Here is a 23,897-nt window from a genome sequence, read left to right as displayed (position 1 = left end):
CCCGCATGCGCACGACGGAGCCACCTCCATGACAGGAACAATGTTGACGGAGGTCACAGCCAACCGGACAAGCTGAGAATGACGGGTGCACAACTCCATGAAGTTAATTCTTAATTGTTGGATTGTGTTTTTCTAACATGGGAAAAATAGGAACCAATGGATAAATGATATTCAAAAGTAAGGGTACTTGAATAATGTTTTCATAGAGATGCCCATCCAAACCACAAATTGGTACTGAAATTAGTTTGTTAGTTTTTTGGGTCCCATTTTCAGAAGCAATGAAAAATCATGAATATTCCCAGTTGCCAAACTGTCCACAACAGCAGGAATAACAATGGAAATAGCACCCAGAAAGATTCTGACATGTATGTGGAGGGAATATTTAAATTTGAGCAAATATAACCTAGAACTTCCGTCTTATCATATAAGTGGAGTAATTTTGTCGCTTAGTGGGACATGTCCAAATAAAGTGCTCTTTGTCAGCACAATAAAGACACAGGGCCTGATGCAGACCCGCTCGCGAGTGCTTAGCACACGCAAACGGGTCGATGGCTGGGCAGTGCGCATGTGGCGAGAAATCACTCGCTCCAGCGGTTGCATCCAAAAGGGGCGGCTGTCGATGTTGATTGACAGCTCGCCCCGTTTGGTAGGCGGGTCGGGGGGGGGGGTGGCTGGTCAAACGGAGGTGTTTCCGAAGGAATGCCTGCCGTTTGGGCGCGGCCCCACTGACATCACCACTGTTGTCAGTGGTGAGCTTCTGGCTCTATTAGAGCCGGAAGCTCACTGGGGCTTGTGACAGACGAGACCTTACCACAAGGGTCTTGTCGCAAGCCGCTACGGTCGCGACCATCACCTGGCCGCTCGCAAAAGCTGTGGGTGGTCACCCACAGCTATGCGAGTGGCCAGGAGGCCGACACAAAAAACCCCCCATAAACGCCCTGATTCAGAGCGAGCGCTCTGAAAGAGCGTCCGGCTCTGAATCAGGGCCACAGATCTTAAGTCTGTCATCTAGTCCTATCTTCGGAAGTAAGCTGAAAAATATGGTGCATACACATGGGACGACCATCAGTGATAACGATATCGCTGAACGATCTCTCGGGTGTGCTGGATGATTGATATCGATCATTCAGCACACCACCAATGACGGATCAACGATTGCGGGTACCTATAGTAACCTGGTCGATATCAACCAGGTTGGCCTGCATGCACAGTCGATGGACGATATCTTTATAGTCCATACGTGCCTTCGTATCGCAGGTCGATGGTGGGTTGGAGGCACCGGAAAATGCACGATATTAACGATATCGTTATTGTTCATATTGTGCATTTTAATCGTACCATGTGTACGCACCATTACACTAGGCTATGATGCTTTACAGTTATCTAGTAAAGCTATGAATGGTTTGTTTTAAATAAAAGTGCTTTTCCTGCCTTCTCTCTATAAACCGTTTATCAATCTTTATAAAAGAAATGCATTAAATATTCCAGTGAATTGACTGGATACTTGACCAGATCATGTCTTACTGTACTTGCTCTGATAGATTCAATCTATTCATTAAATTCACAGTCTGATCACCAACATTAAAATTGTGTACTCCACTACAGTGCAAAGACCTTGGGGTAAATGTAATAGGTAGCAAATGTTCAGCAAGATTAAACTCATTGGATCCCACAGCAAGTTGGAGCATAAATTTGCCAAATGTAATAGGCTGCGAGTTTGAGGCTTAGCAACCATCAGGCGATGTGTGGCCACACTTTGCTGCTAACACAGTATTTATTTATTTAAATAAATAAAATAAACATCAGGTCCTTTCCTCTAAATATAAACAGGACTAGTGCTTGTGCCTAGGCTGGTATTGGAAAAAGTGGGTGGACAATGGGCCTGATTCAGAGCCGGACGCTATTTGCGCTCGCTCGTTCAGAAAAAGGGGCCGGCTATTTAAATAGAGCCCTCGCTCTTTGCGGTCTGTTGACGCCTCTATGTCTGAGCGAGCGAACAAAATATGCACTCGCTATTTTGTAAAGACGCCCCCTGGCCGTTCGCATCATACGTCATCTCCGCTATTTATTAGATTAATCGAGTACATCGAACAGCGTCTGCACTGCTCGCAGTGTTTGTGGTTGGATTTTCCAACCGCAATCATGTGAACAGTTCAGGCTAAGAGACAACCAAGTGACGTGGCCGATGACGCTGCTTTGCTAATTATGCACTCCCATTAAACGCCCGTTTTGACCGTTTGGCACGCCTGCATTCGGATCACCACTCCCCATTTTCAAGCACCTTCCCGTTACCACCCACAAACGCCTCATCCTGTCACTCAAATTAGCAGTCACTCACTATTTTGTGAACACACGATTTCCGACCGCACTGACTGGTTGGCGCATGCACATTACGACCTATACGCATGCGCAGATGTGCGAACATCGCTCGGAGCGAACAAGCGGCTGCTTACAAGCGGCTCTGAATCAGGCCCAATGAGTGCAGGGTCCTCAAGGCTGTCTTGGCACCCAGTGCTGCCCCGTTCTCCCTCCGCCCCTTCCCCTCACTGCGCCCTCCCCCAGAGCATAAACTAATAAGCAAGTGGGTGGAGGGCAAGGATCTTCAGCAGCCTGACCCCGGCGCCCCAGTGTGGCTGCGCACACAGAGTGTGCCTGGAGCCGGCCCTGAGGGTCCCCCTAATTTGTTCAGTACCAGCATTAAGCTGAACCAGCAATGGCTATTGAACCCATAAAGTGGAGTCCTGCAGTATGGGTGTCCCCCCACCATGATTCCACCAGCCCTAGGCAAGTCGGTTTCCCCAGGGGACCCCCCTCCTGGGTACAACCAGCCCTAATGCCAAAAGCACTAGGGATCTTTTCTGTAATCCTGGGTTTGAGGTAATCATTATTAGTTATTATGAATAATATTATTTTTTACAGGTAGACTACTGGCCCCAGCATGGCATATAAGGCAGGATGGTATTTGACTAGCCTCAAGTGCCAGTATGCCTGGGCATCAACTGGCACCTGTATAAAAATCTAAAGATAAATGGTCTTATTCCAAGTGACACATAAAACTCATGCAATGCCGATGTATACGCAGTTATCCGATGTTGTAATTACTGTGCGTGCGTCCAAGTGGTTACTGCACTAAGATGCAGAATGAATTAAAAATGTAATAAATGAAAGGAAATGCATGCGTAGAGGACACTGGGGACCAGGCAAATATATCGCTGCTTTCCACATTGTGATTTTTGGATCAATCTTATCAATACATTGTGAGCCTGATTGTGATGCAGACCTGGGTGCAGCTGCTTTTTCCCAAGTTGCGTCTGCATTTCACGCTAGTGCCGAGGTAGATTTTCTCAATAATGAAACGCCCACTTGCAGCATATTGAGATGGCGCATTTCCGTCTATGGGGCATATTCAATTAGGTGCGAAAAGTCAGTTTCTGCGGAAAAGTATCGCCGGTAACATAATTTTGCCAGGCAAAAGCTTATCTCCGTATTCAATTCCAAAGACTTTTCTCCGGTCCGGAAACTCAATGCATTGGAATAGGCGAAAAAGATTCACCTATGAAAGCTGTAGAAAAAGTGCAGAATTGGGGTTTTGGGGTGCAAACTTGCGGAAACCACCCTGCAACTTTGGGACAGCCGCCCAAAGTTAAACTGTCAAAAAACGTAAAAAAAAACACCCAAAAATTTACTTTGAATAGGGGGCAAAAAAGTACAAAGTTTGGGGACAAACTTGAAAACTAGCCCAAAGAAATAGACCCAAGTATGCCCCAGGTGTTTTTTAAATTACAGGTGGTTGCAGCAGGTGGATTTTTAACGTTTTTTAAAAGTTCACTGTAGCAACTTTAAAATATGCTTGCACCCATTTTCATGTACCCCAAATTTGCTGGGACTACTTATTTTCAGCAAAAAAACCCTGCTAAATGCTATTCTTCACCACTTTTGCAAAGACGCTAATTAGCAGCTATTGAGATCATTTAAGTACCCCAAATACCTTCAGCAGGCCTGTTCGGGGGTATCTATAGTGATCCCCAATGTCAGGGCAGCTTTTGGGGAGTGTCAGGCTGATTTCCCCAAATCTGACAGCACTTTTCGCTTGGTCCGAATTCGCCAGGTCCTGTTTTCGCCGATTTCGAATTGAATATGGGGATAAGCGGGGACGAGCGCGATACTTTTCCGCATGGAAAACCAGTGATGTCGGCAAAAAGTCCGGCATGCGATAAGTACGGAACTTTTCGCACCTAATTGAATATGCCTCTTAGAGTGTCTTTAGATGCATCATTAAAACTTAAACCAACCCTATGGCAGGTGCAGTTTCTCTGTCTAAGTATGGCCTCCTGTATGAGCAGCTCAGTGTGTTTGAATGCAGCCGTTTTCAGCGGCGCCCCCGCATAAACATAGCCACCCTACCTCCCAGAAACGCCCACTAAAACCCACATATCCTGTGTGTGACTCTGTACTGCATCTATGAGCAGTAACAATCAGGAACAGTAGTATGTGCAATGCAACTGACACGAATGCACATACATCCACCTCTGAATCAGACTGCGTGTCTCCAATGCCCATCCCCTAGCCCCCCCCGCCACACACCTAGGACCTGATTCAGACTCGCTCGCTAGTAAGCGATCGCTCATTGCTTGCGATGTTTGCAGATGTGCACATGCGTATAGTTCACAGTGCACATGCACAAACTAGTACGAGCGATCGGGATGCGCTCGCTCGCCCTGCAAAGAGAGCCCAGTGGAATGAGTGACAGGAGAGGTCATTTGTGGGTGGTAACAGGGGCAGGGCGGTAGTAATGGGGGAGTGGAGTTGCGGATGCAGGCGTGCCTGAGTTTTTCAACGCCATTTCTGAGGCGTGAATAATTAACAGGCAGCGTCAGAGTACACGTCACCTGATTGAATTATACACTGAAGTGCTCGCAGTGCTTGTAGTAGGGTACACTCAACCGCAAGCGCTGCAGTCAGTTCCAATGGACACCGATGTTTGTATACACTTCCAGGAGATGACGTTCGCAAGTGGGCGGCTAAAGACAGGCTGGTGGGCGTCTACATACACAAAGCGATCGCTCGCCAAGACAGTGGGCGTGCTAATGCCTTGCCATGTGAATGCCTGCCTTAACATCACTTAGCTGATTTTCCATACGCTGGGAGCGAGCTGCCGCATCTAGCTAGCGGGTCTGAATCAGGCCCCTAGAGCATACTGTTATTGTGCAATATCACATATCAAAAGTATTCACATGGTCTCCTTCTGTATCAAGGCAGAATATCAATATAGGACCAATAGGAATAGAAATGGAATGATGTTTCCTCAGAACTATCAATGGTTTGTTTCCTATGCCAGATGACTAGTTCTGCAATGAAGAGGATCCAAGGTGTATACACATTGCTGTCATATAAATAAAACATTATTAAATCAGGACTATCAATCTGAATGGCACTCTAGATACACTTCATATTCCACGCCAGTTAAAGTATACTGAGAAATGTACTTTCACATGTTGCCTAATCCTACTTCAAAAAATAATAAATCCCAACAATTAGCATGAAAAAAAAAACAATACAGCATATGATCATACACAATAATAGCATAGATTCTATTTACTACAAAAATACTAACAGCCTTTACATTTTACTTATCCATTCTATATGAAAGCTTTATTAACCTTATAGTGAGTAACTAATTTTTATATATAGAATCCTATGAACTGTATACAGTGATTCTGCAACGCTCTCAAATAACAAATAAAAATCTTCCAATTCAAATACATTTTACTCATCCATTGTATATTAAAGCTTTATTTATCTTATAGTGAGTAACTAATATTTTTTGTCTTATTGGCTGTCATTATATAGTTTTTAAAATGTACAGTTTAAAGTATATTATAATTTATCTATAATAAAATATTAATATCAATAGAAAACTAAGTCTACATCTTTAAATTGTGACATGGTGAAATGGTCATTTGCATAAAAAATGTACATCTTGGACTTCCATTCAATTTCAACCCTCCTGAATTGTATTTTCATTTTGTTAGTCATTTTGGGTGGTTATGTTCTAAATATTTTCTGTTTTAGCAATATAGATATGTTTGTGCCATACATTTATTACTTTATTGCATGAGCCCCACCACAATTATTATAACACTCTTTAATGCATCTAGCAAATATCTTTAACATTAGATTAAAACAAACAATTATCTGGTACAATGCTTAGAACCGACACAGTGCAATACTCTTGTACCCCACTAATAAGTATCACCCACATTTGAGATGTCCCATTATTATGGATTATTTTCTTTAAACTGATCATTTGTTCACTAGCCATTTACATATGTCCCACCCTCCAAATCTAATACATTCATGTACAGAGAAAAATAGAGTGATCCAAAAGCGCAATCTTCTATTAATTGATTCTGTCGAACTGGAAGGAGAGATACACAAGAAATTAAATCCAAAGTACATGGACCCCTTTTAGGGCTTCAAAATCCTCGAATGACAACATCCGGTTGAGCCGCGATGATGACTTCCTGTCGCCGCGTGATGACCATTTCCGGGAAAGCGGATGATGAATAGGCTGTTTCCGCTCAAGTGACCGGATCAAATTTTGTCACGTTGGTCTGTTGTTTGGCACGCAAATGAACATTATAAATTTAAGGAGAGATCCAAAATATGGACTGGATGCCAAAAATTAATTATTGTTTTTATTTTTTATTTATTTTATTTATTTTTTTATTTTGTTTTTATTATGTTCTTATGTATGATTCAGTTGATTTATATTTTGATATATATTGTGGATGTACATGAATACATATTAATGGAATGTGTAATTTATTAAGGGCTTTTTAAGGATTGATGCCATTTTTTACTTATCCGGAGTTTGTGGATTACCCAATATTGAGGTTAATCAATTAGTGTGAGTTAGGGTATATATACCCTGGCTGTTCAGTCAGAATTTACACCCTGAGGAAGGACCTATGGTCAGAAACGCGTTGGTGGTACTGTGGCAAGTTTTCTTGTTGCTGCTATTTTTTTATTCTTTTACTGGTTGGTTCTTCATACTCATTCATTTGGGGTTTCAGGAGAGAATTTCTATTACTTACCTGTAATAAGGAAAGAGGACTCTATGCTTGGATTTTATCTATTTTTTATTTTTTATTTGTTCCTGTATTGTACCAATAAACTTTGGACTTTTATATGATTTTTGGATCATTGTATTGAAAGGATTGCTTCCAGCTTTTGGAATGAGGAGTGCTCTGTTGGACCTAAAGAAACCCTGATGGGAACGTTTATACCTGGTCCCAGGTGAGTGTTTTTACATAGGGGAGGTCCAATTGGGAATATATGAATACCTGTATTTCCACTGTAAGCTGACGCAAGACAGATACCTTTATGTGAACATATTTCTCCATTTGGAGGTGAGTCGGAGGTGGAGGATTTTGAAGCCCTAAAAGGGGTTCATGTACTTTGGATTTAATTTCTTGTGTATCTCTCCTTCCACTTCGACAGAATCAATTAATAGAAGATCGCGCTTTTGGATCACTCTATTTTTCTCTGTGCATTTGACTTGGAGGCGTGGTGCCCCTAAGAGTGGACTAAGCAGCGGTTTGTGGGGCGCTGGTTGCCTTTACATTTTTTTGTATTTGTATTTTGTGCACTAAGTTTAGGTGCCCAGCTGCCCTGAGATGTTCTCACACAGGGGACAAAGAAATGTACTTATTAATGAGGTTTTCAATGATAGTGATGATACTAGTATGGTGGATGAAAATCTAGAAACTGCTATGTTAAAGTTAGAAAAATGTCTATTGAAGGAGGGGAGGATTTGGTGGGAAATGATGACACTAGAAAAATATTGTGCAGAAAAATTAATCCCTAGAGGATTACGTATTGACAAAGTGCCTTCCTGTGGGTCATCTGATTTTAAAAGGGAGTGGTTTAGGATATTAGATTTTTGCTCATTTTCCCTTATGAATTTAATTATTAGAGAAAAAGGGACAGAATTACAAAAATTAGAAGAAGAAATTAATACCTATAAAAGTCTTGTAGATCCCTATAAAGAGTCAAGAAATTTTAAGGTTTTAGAAGAGATGAGTATTAAAAAGATTGAGAAAAATGAAAGAGATCTTAAAAATAAGAAAAAGAAAAAATATTGGAGAGATAAAGGAGATTATACGAGTGGTAATGAACATAAAATTACTAAAAAAGAAAGAATGTATCAAGAGGGGAATGTCCATATCAGGAATACTGAAAAGAGAATGACCTTTAGACCACAACATAGAGATGATCTATCTCCACTATCAAAAAGGGAAGAGAGACCACAGATTCCCTTATGGAAATGAACAATCACGTAGACCCAGAGATGAACAATCAGGGGAGTGGAGTAATCGTCAGTTTAGAAGTAAGGGCCATTTCTTTGATAACCCATCTGATAATTGGGAGAGGAAGAAAAAAACATCATTTCGATCAGACAATTGGAGGAACAGGTTTGAGCCCCTCACTGATGATTTTTTATGGTAGATAGGGTGACCTACACCCCAAAAAAAAGGAGAAGGGGGACTAGGGGAGGTAAATGTACACACGGAAATAGAAAGAAAAGACGGAAAAGAAGGGAAGTCAGAAATGTAGAGGACGACATATCTCAAAGTGAAGGGGACATAGCAGAAACACTTAGCTCTAAAACAAAAATCTATAATTTGAGTAATTACCAACTAAATGAATGGGAAACCAAAGTTTTAGAGCGTGGTTTAAAATTTGCACCTTCAAGTCGCCCTAATGACTTCGAGGTATTCGTTGACCTCCAGAAGTTTATTAGAAAATTAACTCTAAAAAAATTTTTGGGTGAGAAAGATGAAGATAACATTGAGCTATTGGCGAATAATGAAATCTCTGTATTTAAGAAAAAATCTAAATTTTTTCCCGCACATAAAAAGGGTTGTTACATAGAGACATTTCAAAGATTAGTGAGAGAGGATTTGGATAGATTAGATTTGAAACCCATTAAAAAGATGAATCTTACAAAAGATGAGAGGTCCGCTATTAAAACATTGAAGGATAACAAGCAAATAGTGATCAAACCCGCTGATAAAGGGGGAAGTGTGGTTATCCTTAATGTGGATGATTACAACTCAGAAATTGTTCGCCAGTTGGCAGATACTAGTATATATAAAAGACTACGTACTAATCCATCAAATGCTATTGTTAAAAAATTGGACAGTTTCCTGGCATTATATACATCAAAAAAGATCATTACTGAGACTATACAAGAATATATTAAAATTGAGAATCCTTCTATACCGGTAATATATGTGTTACCCAAGATTCATAAAAATAAGGAGAAGCCTCCAGGCTGTCCTATTGTGGTGGGTACTAACTCTGTACTTTCCAATTTATCACACTCTTTGGATTATCTACTCCAACCTTTGGTACAGGAAACTACATCCTATTTAAAGGATACTATTTCCATTATAAGGGATCTCTCGGAAATTAGATGGCTCCCTGGATATAAATTGGTGACAGCGGATGTCACCTCTTTATATACCATTATCCAACATCATTTAGGTCTAAGTGCAGTGAAATTTTTCCTAGAAAGAAAGGATATGTCAGAGGATCAGAAAATTTTTATTGTGGAGGGTATCGAACTAATTCTACGAAATAACTTCTTCTGGTACAATAGTGACTTTTATCTACAACTCACAGGGACTGCCATGGGCACCAGGCTGGCACCAAGCTATGCCAATTTGTTCATGGCATGGTGGGAAGATCAGTCAGTATGGAGCGGTCATGGTTTTGGGGCCAGCCTGGTGTCCTGGCGTCGATACATCGATGATGTAATTTTTATTTGAGATGATAATCAAAACTCTCTGGATAACTTCTGTAAACATCTAAATGATAATAGGCATGGTATTGTATTAACCTTCAATGTAAGTGATACTGTGGTAAATTTTCTTGAATTGACCGTATATATTGAGGGAAATATCATTAAGACCAAAAATTATACGGAACCCACAGACGGTGATGGTTACATTGAAGCCAATAGTAACCATCATTATAATTGGCTTAAAAGTATACCAGGTAGCCAATTTTATCGTATACGCAGAAATTGTACTGAGGTGGATGTATATGAAGAACAAGCCAATATTCTGATGAAACAATTCAAACAGAAGGGTTATGATAATAAAGTTGTAGAAAAAGCTAAAGAAAATGTTGTACAATTAGATAGACTAGAAGCTATACGTAAAACGAAGAAAAGAGATGATAAACGTAGAGATGGGGAAATCACTTTTATAACTCAATATAATAGTCAGTATAGAGAAGTAGAGAAAATAATAGGAAAACACTGGGACATCCTTAATCATGATCCGGTTTTAAAATCGTTTATTAGCAATAAACCTAGATTTGTATACAGAAAGGCCCGGAATATAAAAGATAGTTTGGTAAGGAGTGTGATTGCTGCCCCAGTTCCTTCATCTATAAATAAATCAAAAGGTTTTTATAGGTGTGGATCATGCAGTATGTGTAAGGCATGTAAAAGTTCAACTTCCAAAATCACAGAATATAAATCGTCGCAGACAAATAAGGTGTTCCAAATAGATGATTTTATTACGTGTCATACCAAGTATTGCATTTACTTACTTGAGTGCTGCTGTGGGAGCCAATATGTAGGCAAGGCCACTAGAAGTTTGAAAGATCGCTTGGCTAAACATGTGAGAAATGTTAAAAAAGGCTTGGAATCACACAATGTGTCATTACACTTTAAAATGAAACATCAGTGTGATATCAAACATCTAGTGTCTATCTGTGGGATTCAGGTGGCCAAATCAGATTGGAGAACAAACAATAGGGATAATGTTTTGGCTAAAATGGAGATGAAAACTATTTGTTGAGATCTTTAACTCCAAAAGGTCTCAACGTGGACTTTGAGATGAAGTGGTTTTTATAACACACTTTTAGTAGTTTTTCTGTCTACATTATTATGCATCGTTCTCTATTTTAATTATTGTCTTTTTATTTTTTACATATACATCTGTATCGCTCTGAGGAATATTGATGAATTTTGTCACCAAATTCTTAATATTGGAAGCCTCTTCATTATAATGGGACTTCCGTTTGGCATCTATATCGTATTGCGTTCCACTGTGGTGCATTCCAAAAAGATGGGAGGATCACCCTGATGCATCATAGAAATGTGTTATCCGTGTGTGCCTGAGAGGGAACCATCCTCTCTACCCTGGTGGCAGGTCGGACTACATAAGGAGCGCACTGCCGGAATGACAACATCCGGTTGAGCTGCGATGATGACTTCCTGTCGCCGCGTGATGACCATTTCCGGGAAAGCGGATGATGAATAGGCGTCACGTTGGTCTGCTGTTTGGCACGCAAATGAACATTATAAATTTAAGGAGAGATCCAAAATATGGACTGGATGCCAAAAATTAATTATTGTTTTTATTTTTTATTTATTTTATTTATTTTTTTATTTTGTTTTTATTATGTTCTTATGTATGATTCAGTTGATTTATATTTTGATATATATTGTGGATGTACATGAATACATTTTAATGGAATGTGTAATTTATTAAGGGCTTTTTAAGGATTGATGCCATTTTCTACTTATCCGGAGTTTGTGGATTACCCAATATTGAGGTTAATCAATTAGTGTGAGTTAGGGTATATATACCCTGGCTGTTCAGTCAGAATTTACACCCTGAGGAAGGACCTATGGTCAGAAACGCGTTGGTGGTACTGTGGCAAGTTTTCTTGTTGCTGCTATTTTTTTATTCTTTTACTGGTTGGTTCTCCATACTCATTCATTTGGGGTTTCAGGAGAGAATTTCTATTACTTACCTGTAATAAGGAAAGAGGACTCTATGCTTGGATTTTATCTATTTTTTATTTGTTCCTGTATTGTACCAATAAACTTTGGACTTTTATATGATTTTTGGATCATTGTATTGAAAGGATTGCTTCCAGCTTTTGGAATGAGGAGTGCTCTGTTGGACCTAAAGAAACCCTGATGGGAACGTTTATACCTGGTCAGGTGAGTGTTTTTACATAGGGGAGGTCCAATTGGGAATATATGAATACCTGTATTTCCACTGTAAGCTGACGCAAGACAGATACCTTTATGTGAACATATTTCTCCATTTGGAGGTGAGTCGGAGGTGGAGGATTTTGAAGCCCTAAAAGGGGTCCATGTACTTTGGATTTAATTTCTTGTGTATATCTCCTTCCACTTCGACAGAATCAATTAATAGAAGATCGCGCTTTTGGATCACTCTATTTTTCTCTGTGCATTTGACTTGGAGGCGTGGTGCCCCTAAGAGTGGACTAAGCAGCGGTTTGTGGGGCGCTGGTTGCCTTTACATTTTTTTGTATTAATACATTCATGTGGTTCTCAACCCTCAAGATTTCCCAACAGGTCATGTACTGAGGATTTCTGTCTGTGTAAGCTTTTGGGATAAATACTGACTCAGCAAAACAGATTAATTCAGCTGTGCATGATTAAAGAAATATACAAAACATGACCCGTTGGTGGTACTTGGGGACTGGAGTTGAGATCCACTGTTAAGTAGAACAGTGTGAGATTCTTTTAGAATATTACAATGCATCAGACATACTGTACTGCACTAGGTGCTAAAATGCTTATTTGCATAAATTGTGGAAGATTATAACTTTTTGTTTAAATCAAATCTATGCTTACATTGCTGCCATAAATTAAAGATATATAAATGTAATCAAATACTTACTCTTCCAAACACTAATTGACCCTAAACAAAAACTATACCCAATCTTATAAACTGTTCACAGTGATTCTGCAATACTCTCAATATTAAACAAAAACTTTCAATACACAATATCATATTGACAGTTAAGAAAATATTACTTTTTATAAAACATTACTTTTCCAAAACAAACAGAACATGATTAATAATATTATCTATTATTTACTGAAACATTAATGCTTTTGCATACCTGCCAAAATGCTGTTACACAAATAGCAAAAAAAAGTACTTTTTACTCATCCATTGAATATGAAAGCTTATTTATCTTATAGTGAGTAACTATTATTTTTTTTTTCTTATTGCCTATTGACTGTCATTATATAGTTTTTAAAATGCAGTTTAAAGTATATAATAATTTATCTATAATTAAATATTAATATCAATAGAAACAGATGTGTCTACATCTTTAAATTGTGACTTGGTGAAATGGTAATTTGCATAAAACAATGAGTATCTTGGAATTCCATTCAATTTCAACCCTCCTGAATTGTATTTTCATTTTGTTAATCATTTTGGGTGATTATATTCTAAATATTTTCTGTTTTAGCAATATAAATATGTTTATCCCATACAATGAATTACTTTATTGCATGAGCCCCACCACAACTGCAGTGATTGCAAATACAGACTTTGTGGACTGGAAACTCAGGGCCTGGTTCAGACCCACTCGCAAGCGCATAGCTTGAATCACTGGCTCTTGCGCTCACATCCAAAAGGAGCAGCTGTCAATGTTGATCGCCAGCTCACCCCGTTTGGTAGGCGGGTCCTGAGGGGTGGCCAGCCAAATGGAGGCATTCCCAAAGGAATGCCTGCCATTTGGTGGCAGCCCCACTGACATCATGAGTGATGTCAGTGGTGAGCTCCTGGCTCTAATAGAGGGGCTTGTGGCAGATGAGAGCCTACCACAAGGGTCTCATCGCAAGCCCCGATGGTCGCGAGCATCACCTGGCTGCTTGCAAAAGCTGTGGGTGGTCACCCACAGCTTAAGGATCGGCCAGAAGGCCGGAACAAGAAAAAAAAAATTGCCCTTCAGACCTGCGAGCTGTGTCCGCAGTGAGCGGGTCTGAATCAGGGCCAATCCCCAACTGCAAATTAAGACTATTGTATCCAGGCCCATCTCCAGTCCAATGCTCGTAGTGTTCCGGTATGTACCACTATGACATACCTGCACATTGTTCAAGCACTCATTTTTTTTTCCAGTTTGCTGAGGGTGGAGGTGTGACTTAAGCGCCGACATGTCCGTCTGCCAATCAGCGGCCGTCAGCGGGAGACCGCTGATTGTTCAATGTCCATCTTGCAGGAAGCTGTACGGAGGAGCCGGGCAGAGCATGGACCGTGGACAGAACAATGGCTGCTGTGGCTGTGTTATCTGATGCTCCTGCTCGATGCTGCTCCTGGTGCCTGGAATGGATGTGAGGAGGTGAAGTGCATGACGTACTGAAGCTGCTGAACACACATCCGGCTGCACTCACACGATTTGAAATAAGGGTCAGGTAAGGTGGCCTGGCTGCTCCATGTACAGTAGCAGTTTGTGTGTTTATGGGGGTGAGGGAGCGGAATGTACATGGAGCAAGACGTCCATGATGCTGCTTTTGATCCCAAGCACACATGGCTGGGAGTGCTGGACTTGTAGATTCTAAACTGCTGCATAATCACAGCTCACTGACACCTACTCTATAAGGAGGTTTAGAGTAGGTGTCGCTGAACTGTGATTCTGCAGCAGAGCAGGAACAACAAGTCCTAGCACTCCCAGCTGTGTGTGCTTGGAAGCAAGAACAGCATATGCAGCTGTCATCTCCTTTACATGACTTCTGCTACAGGTGTCCTTACTTACACTGCTGTGGAGCTTGCACATAAGCGGCCTGCATCAGCTGCTAGTGTACAGAGGAGCTCATTCAGACCCGCTCACTAGATGTGTTCTTTCACACCCAGCATATGCAAATTCGGCTAAGTGATGGCACAGCAGGCAATTGCAGGCAAGGCATAAACACACCCACTATGTCTTGGCGTGCGATCACTTTGTGTATGCCGACGCTCACCAGCTTGTCTTAAGACGCCCACTTGCGCACGTCATCTCCAGGAAGTGTCATCGGTACATCGGGTACCATCGGAAGCGAATGCAGTGCTTGAGGTTGACTATATCCTACATCAAGCACAGCGATTACTTCAGTGTGAAATACAACCAGGTGACGTGTATGATGACGCTGCCTGTTAATTATGCACGCCTGCATTTGCATCTCCACTCCCCTGTTTCTAGTGGCCTGCCCCTGTATTCACCAACAAACAGCTTATCCTGTCACTCACTCTGCTGGGCAGTCTATGCACAATGAGCGAACGCTTCCCGATCTTTTGCACTGGTTCACGCACTGCGATGCATATGCATGTGCAGAATGCGAATATCGGCCAGCTATGAACGAACGCTTCTTAGCGTCTGGGTCTGAATTAGGTCCAGAGGCCCAAGAAAGTAGTCACCATGTTACAAAACCACCACCATACAGTTAAAGGCACCCTGAGCCTGAAAGATTTGCCATGAATGCTCCCAGAGTAAAAAAAAAATGGGTATCGTGTCATGCTAACATGCCCCTTTTTGAGTGACCATGCCCTTTATGACGTGTGGTCATGCCCATTTTTGGCACACCTGCGTTGCTCACTCATATTCATGCTGTTTCTAAATATTCCATACCCCCATTTCAAAATTCCCACTACAACCACTGCTCCAGGCTATAAAAAGTGATGGAGGAGCCATGCAACAACTGCAGCAGCAGCACTACAGGCAGGGGCATAGCTCCTGCTCCGAGCATGGACACCGTTGTAGGGCGCCGCCGGGGGGATTAGTACTGGTTTTCTCACAGTTATTAATAGACTGCCCTGGACTCGTCACCTTCAAAAACGAGATTAATTGATGGGGCAATGGTGGGGACGCCCCCTTTCAAAACACATCTCTGACTGGCACATCATATAGCCTAATTGTTGCATGCACGCTGGAACCTTACAGCTGTTGCATAAACCCGCCCACTGATCTTGCAGCCAATCAACAACAAAGCTTCTGGTGGAATGTATCGAGCTCTCTGCTTGCCACGCCCCTTGTCAGAAGCTACACTACTGAGCAATCCACCCCCTTCCTGCTCCTTGCGTATCTCTCACTCTTCCCCCTATGGCAATATTTACAAGTAGGCAGCAGCTACAGCCTACAGTATATCCATTAGTGCTGACAGATTGTAGCTACCAGGACTTTCCTATACTGATAAGGTACCATTTTGATAATTGTCATGCATAGTGATAGAATGCCCATGAACTGCAAGTAGCAGGTGCTAGCCAGTTTACTGGAAGCTCTGGCTGCCGTTGTCATTGACACCAGGGTTATGGCTATGAGGCTGCATTCTGGGTGTATGGCTGACATGCACTTCACCTCAGCACAAAGCTGATCTGCAACTGTATGAAAAAAGGTAAAACTACAGTAATCCATTTTGGGAGATTATGTACTGACTGTTGGCATATACAGTAGTTATGTATGGACACTGGTGCCATACTCATGTATTGGTACTGGCTACAAGCATAAAGGGAGTGCTGCTATAGTCATGTATGGGCATTAGTTGATGACACACTGAATCTTGCCACAGAGATAGTAACCCCCAGAGACAGACAGACAGATAGATAGATACGGTACTCTGACTACAGGGACATGATGTGGAACTCACTTGGTCTTCACCAGTGACCCCCCAGTTGGGATATGGGATTTGCTGTGCCAAGTGAGCAGGTTGTGGCCCTCTGGACAGGTACTTGGGAGTGGCAGGAAGACCTGAACACAAGAGATGAACTGGATTCTTGAACACAGGAGATGAAGTGAATACTTGAACAGAGGAGTTGAAATGAATACTTGAATGCAGGAGTTGAACTGATTACTTGAACACAGGAGATGAACTGGATTCTTGAACACAGGAGATTAAGTGAATACTTGTACACAGGAGATGAAGTGAATACTTGAACACAGGAGTTGAAATGAATACTTGAATGCAGTAGTTGAACTGATTACTTGAACACAGGAGTTGATATAAATACTTGAACACAGGAGTTGAGATGAATAATTGAACACAGGAATTGATATGAATACTTGAACACAGGAGTTGAAATGATTTCTTCAACATAGGAGTTGAAACGAATACTTGACACAGGAGTTGAAATGAATACTTGAACACAGGAGAATCTACTGGTCAGCTGAAAGCTAATTAGCAATTAGCATGAAAGCTGACACTGCAGGAACACAGGGAGGTGGTTAAAGAGCTGAGAAGCTGACTAAAAGACAACAAAGGGATTTACAAGAAACACGAGTGTTAGCATGGAAGCTAATATAAGTAACACTGGTTACAGTAGTTTCCTGTTTACTTCAATACCCCTGGGTAGCTGGTCATTGGATCAGAGGATCAGCTGAGTGACCACAGGACTACCATTGGGAGAGACTAGTCAGGTGATATGAACCAACAAGGCTGCACCCATGCCCAGCACCCTAGAAACCAGGATGCATGCACGGAAGCCCTAGAAGAATACTCAGATACCACTCACCTCCACTCCAAGTGACTTAACACCTAAGCCCAAGGAAGCCAGCACGGAGATGAATAATGGCTGATCCCAGGCTGCATTCTGACACTTTGTACTCTGGCATATCTGCACTGTCAGAGGGATTCCAGTAAATCACAGCGGGTCAGGGTTTGGTGCCACAGGATTAGCAGGAGGCTGTCTGGTGTTGTGGCAAATGGAGGAGCTGAAGGTAACTTCCCGTGGCTGCTGCTAACAGTGAAGATATGTGGGTGGGCGGGCAAACAAAAAGGGATACTACCATTTGGAAAACAGTAGTGGTGGTGAGGATTGGCTGGCTGCTACTAACATTTTAAGTTGCTGTCTACCTTTACCCCATCCCTACCCCCATCACTGCCTAACCCTATCCTCCTTGCCCCCACTACTACCCAAGCTATCATCTACCCTTGCCCATGCCCCACCTCCAGTACTACCTGCCCCAACACCCTCCTTGCCTTCCACTACTGCCCCAGCTATGAGCTACCTTTGCTCTCTCCCTACCCCTAGAACTGCCTGCCCCTAGCCCTCCAACACAGTTGCAACTGCTGTCTGCATTTACCCCCTCCCTACCCCCAGCACTGCCTATCCCAACCTTCTCCTTGTCCCAGTACTGCCCCACTTGCTATCTACCTTTGCCCCCTGTCTACCTCCAGTTGTGCCTGCCCTTACTGCCCTCTTCCAATAGCTCTACTCCAACTTCTACCCATACCCCAACATTTTCTTGCTCTTAACTCCCTCTACCCAAACGTCTATCTGACCTCAGCCCCCATAATATATGATGGGAACCAAAAACAGTGGAGTAGGACCATCATTTTTTTTAAGTGAGGGGACCCTGGGATCCACAATTTTAAAGATCTAGCAAATATCTTTAAAATTAGATTAAAAAGGACAATACTCTGGTATAATGCTTAAAACTGACACAGTGGAATACTCTTCTATCCCACTAATAAGTATCACCCACATTTGAGATGTCTCATTATTATGGACTATTATCTTTAAACTGATAATTTATTCTCTATCCTTTTCCATATGTCCCACCCCCCAAAACTAATACATTCATCTAATGTTATGATCAAGGGTTCTCAATCCTCAAGTTTTCCCAACAGGTTATGTACTGAGGATATCTGTCTATGGAAGCTTTTGGGATAAATACTGACTCAGCACAACAGATTAACTCACCTGTGCATGATTAAAGAAATATACAAAACATGACCCTTTGGTGGTATGTGGGGACTGGAGTTGAGATCCACTGTTAAGTAGAACAGTGTGAGATTCTTTTAGAATATTACAATGCATCAGACATACTGTAGTGGACTAGGTGCTAAAATGCTTATTTGCATAAATTGTGGAAAATTATAACTTTTTGTTCAAGTCCAATCTATGTGTACATTGCTGTCATACAACTAAATATAAATGTAATCAAATACTTACTCTTCCAAACACTAAGTGACACCCCACAACAAATATATACAATCCTCTAAACTGTATACAGTGATTCTGCAATGCTCTCAATATGAAATTAAAACTTCCAATTCAAATACTTGCAATATACAACTATCATATTGACAGATGAGTAAATGATACTTTTTATAAAAAGTCATTACTTTTCTAAAACAAACAGAACATGATTAATAATATTATCTATTTTTTACCAAAACATTAATGCTTTTTAGCACCTGCCAAAAAGCTGTTAAACAAATAGTAAAAGAGCTATAAAAATCAACTAAGTGTCACTTTTTACTCATTTATTCTATATGAAAACTTTATTTATCTTATAGTGAGTAACTATTATTTTTTTTTTTCTTTTGCTTTTTGGCTGTCATATAGTTTTCAAAATGTATAGTTTAAAGTATTTGATAATTTAACTATAATTAAATATTAGTATTAATAGAAAAAGATGTGTCCACATCTTTAAATTGGGACTAGGTGAAATGGTCATTTGCATAAAACGATGAACATCTTGGACTTCCATTCAATTTCAACCCTCCTGAATTGTATTTTTATGTTGTTAATCATTTTGGGTGGTTATGTTCTAAATTTTTTCTGTTTTAGCAATAGAAATATGTTTGTCCCATACATTCTTGAATTACTTTATTGCATGAGCTCCACCACAACTCCTATAACACTCTTTAATGGATCTAGGAAATATCTTTAAAATTAGATTAAAAAGGACAATGCTCTGGTAAAATGCTTAAAACTGACACAGTGGAATACTCTTGTACCTCACTAATAAGTATCACCCACATTTGAGGTGTCCAATTATTATGGACTATTTTCTTTAAACTGATAATTGGTTCTCTAGCCATTTACATATGTCCCACTCCCCAAATCTAATACATTCATGTGGTTCTCAACCCTCAAGTTTTCCCAACAGGACATGTTTTGAGGATTTCTGTCAGTGGAAGCTTTTGGGATAAATACTGACTCATCAAAACAGATTAACTCAGCTGTGCATGATTAAAGAAATTTACAAAACATGACCCTTTGGTGGTACTTGGGGACTGGAGTTGAGATCCACTGTTAAGTAGAACAGTGTGAGATTCTTTTAGAATATTACAATGCATCAGACATACTGTAGTGGACTAGGTGCTAAAATGCTTATTTGCATAAATTGTGGAAAATTATAACTTTTTGTTCAAGTCCAATCTGTGTACATTGCTGTCATACAACTAAATATATATAAATGTAATCAAATACTTACTCTTCCAAACACTAATTGACACCCCACAACAAATATATACAATCCTAAACTGTATACAGTGATTCTGCAATGCTCTCAATATGAAATTAAAACTTCCTATTCAAATACTTGCAATATACAACTATCATATTGACAGATGAGTAAATTATACTTTTTATAAAAAGACATTACTTTTCTAAAACAAACAGAACATGATTAATAATATTATCTATTTTTTACCAAAACATTAATGCTTTTTAGCACCTGCCAAAAAGCTGTTAAACAAATAGCAAAAGAGCTATAAACATCAACCAAATGTTACTTTTCACTCATTTATTGTATATGAAAACTTTATTTATCTTATAGTGAGTAACTATTATTTTTTTTTGCTTTTTGGAAGTCGTATAGTTTTCAAAATGTATAGTTTAAAGTATTTGATAATTTAACTATAATTAAATGTTAATATTAATAGAAAAAGATGTGTCTACATCTTTAAATTGGGACTAGGTGAAATGGTCATTTGCATAAAACGATGAACATCTTGGACTTCCATTCAATTTCAACCCTCCTGAATTGTATTTTTATGTTGTTAATCATTTTGGGTGGTTATGTTCTAAATAGTTTCTGTTTTAGCAATAGAAATATGTTTGTCCCATACATTCTTGAATTAATTTATTGCATGAGCCCCACCACAACTGCCATAACACTCTTTAATGGATCTAGGAAATATCTTTAAAATTAGATTAAAAAGGACAATGCTCTGGTATAATGCTTAAAACTGACACAGTAGAATACTCTTGTACCTCACTAATAAGTATCACCCACATTTGAGGTGTCCAATTATTATGGACTATTTTCTTTAAACTGATAATTGGTTCTCTAGCCATTTACATATGTCCCACTCCCCAAATCTAATAAATTCATGTGGTTCTCAACCCTCAAGTTTTCCCAACAGGACATGTTTTGAGGATTTCTGTCTGTGGAAGCTTTTGGGATAAATACTGACTCAACAAAACAGATTAACTCACCTGTGCATGATTAAAGAAATTTACAAAACATGACCCGTTGGTGGTACTTGGGGACTGGAGTTGAGATCCACTGTTAAGTAGAACAGTGTGAGATTCTTTTAGAATATTACAATGCATCAGACGTACTGTAGTGGACTAGGTGCTAAAATGCTTATTTGCATAAATTGTGGAAAATTATAACTTTTTGTTCAAGTCCAATCTATGTGTACATTGCTGTCATACAACTAAATATATATAAATGTAATCAAATACTTACTCTTCCAAACACTAATTGACACCCCACAACAAATATATACAATCCTAAACTGTATACAGTGATTCTGCAATGCTCTCAATATGAAATTAAAACTTCCAATTCAAATACTTGCAATATACAACTATCATATTGACAGATGAGTAAATGATACTTTTTATAAAAAGTCATTACTTTTCTAAAACAAACAGAACATGATTAATAATATTATCTATTTTTTACCAAAACATTAATGCTTTTTAGCACCTGCCAAAAAGCTGTTAAACAAATAGTAAAACAGCTATAAACATCAACTAAGTGTTACTTTTTACTCATTTATTCTATATGAAAACTTTATTTATCTTATAGTGAGTAACTATTATTTTATTTTTTTTTGCTTTTTGGCTGTCATATAGTTTTCAAAATGTATAGTTTAAAATATTTGATAATTTAACTATAATTAAATATTAATATTAATAGAAAAAGATGTGTCCACATCTTTAAATTGGGACTAGGTGAAATGGTCATTTGCATAAAACGAACATCTTGGACTTCCATTCAATTTCAACCCTCCTGAATTGTATTTTTATGTTGTTAATCATTTTGGGTGGTTATGTTGTAAATAGTTTCTGTTTTAGCAATAGAAATATGTTTGTCCCATACATTCTTGAATTACTTTATTGCATGAGCTCCACCACAACTGCTATAACACTCTTTAATGGATCTAGGAAATATCTTTAAAATTAGATTAAAAAGGACAATGCTCTGGTAAAATGCTTAAAACCGACTCAGTGGAATACTCTTGTACCTCACTAATAAGTATCACCCACATTTGAGGTGTCCAATTATTATGGACTATTTTCTTTAAACTGATAATTTGTTCTCTAGCCATTTACATATGTCCCACTCCCCAAATCTAATACATTCTTGTGGTTCTCAACCCTCAAGATTTCCCAACAGGACATGTTTTGAGGATTTCTGTCTGTGGAAGCTTTTGGGATAAATACTGACTCAGCAAAACAGATTAACTCAGCTGTGCATGATTAAAGAAATATACAAAACATGACCCGTTGGTGGTACTTGGGGACTGGAGTTGAGATCCACTGTTAAGTAGAACAGTGTGAGATTCTTTTAGAATATTACAATGCATCAGACATACTGTAGTGGACTAGGTGCTAAAATGCTTATTTGCATAAATTGTGGAAAATTATAACTTTTTGTTCAAGTCCAATCTATGTGTACATTGCTGTCATACAACTAAATATATATAAATGTAATCAAATACTTACTCTTCCAAACACTAATTGACACCCCACAACAAATATATACAATCCTAAACTGTATACAGTGATTCTGCAATGCTCTCAATATGAAATTAAAACTTCCAATTCAAATACTTGCAATATACAACTATCATATTGACAGATGAGTAAATGATACTTTTTATAAAAAGTCATTACTTTTCTAAAACAAACAGAACATGATTAATAATATTATCTATTTTTTACCAAAACATTAATGCTTTTTAGCACCTGCCAAAAAGCTGTTAAACAAATAGCAAAAGAGCTATAAACATCAACTGTTACTTTTTACTCATTTATTTTATATGAAAACTTTATTTATCTTATAGTGAGTAACTATTATTTTTTTTTTTTTTGCTTTTTGGCTATCATATAGTTTTCAAAATGTATAGTTTAAAGTATTTGATAATTTAACTATAATTAAATATTAGTATTAATAGAAAAAGATGTGTCAACATCTTTAAATTGGGACTAGGTGAAATGGTCATTTGCATAAAACGAACATCTTGGACTTCCATTCAATTTCAACCCTCCTGAATTGTATTTTTATGTTGTTAATCATTTTGGGTGGTTATGTTGTAAATAGTTTCTGTTTTAGCAATAGAAATATGTTTGTCCCATACATTCTTGAATTACTTTATTGCATGAGCTCCACCACAACTGCTATAACACTCTTTAATGGATCTAGGAAATATCTTTAAAATTAGATTAAAAAGGACAATGCTCTGGTAAAATGCTTAAAACCGACTCAGTGGAATACTCTTGTACCTCACTAATAAGTATCACCCACATTTGAGGTGTCCAATTATTATGGACTATTTTCTTTAAACTGATAATTTGTTCTCTAGCCATTTACATATGTCCCACTCCCCAAATCTAATACATTCTTGTGGTTCTCAACCCTCAAGATTTCCCAACAGGACATGTTTTGAGGATTTCTGTCTGTGGAAGCTTTTGGGATAAATACTGACTCAGCAAAACAGATTAACTCAGCTGTGCATGATTAAAGAAATATACAAAACATGACCCGTTGGTGGTACTTGGGGACTGGAGTTGAGATCCACTGTTAAGTAGAACAGTGTGAGATTCTTTTAGAATATTACAATGCATCAGACATACTGTAGTGGACTAGGTGCTAAAATGCTTATTTGCATAAATTGTGGAAAATTATAACTTTTTGTTCAAGTCCAATCTATGTGTACATTGCTGTCATACAACTAAATATATATAAATGTAATCAAATACTTACTCTTCCAAACACTAATTGACACCCCACAACAAATATATACAATCCTAAACTGTATACAG

The 23,897-nt window shown here is 39.1% G+C and overlaps 1 non-coding gene across 1 annotated transcript; it reads right to left on the bottom strand.

The window, feature by feature from the left end:
• Positions 1-19,008: 19,008 nt before the first annotated feature.
• LOC148507927 (U7 small nuclear RNA) lies at positions 19,009-19,069 on the bottom strand. Its single transcript, XR_015869652.1, has one exon. It is a non-coding gene; the product is annotated as a U7 small nuclear RNA (small nuclear RNA).
• Between the last annotated feature and the right edge of the window lie 4,828 nt (positions 19,070-23,897).

Source organism: Taudactylus pleione, unplaced genomic scaffold, assembly GCF_031769625.1.
Source record: "Taudactylus pleione unplaced genomic scaffold, aTauple2 ptg000378l, whole genome shotgun sequence".
NCBI classification, from domain to species: Eukaryota; Metazoa; Chordata; class Amphibia; order Anura; family Myobatrachidae; genus Taudactylus; species Taudactylus pleione.
The sequence above is the reverse complement of the archived record's forward strand: the minus strand, read 5'-3'. Positions and strand labels throughout refer to the sequence as shown.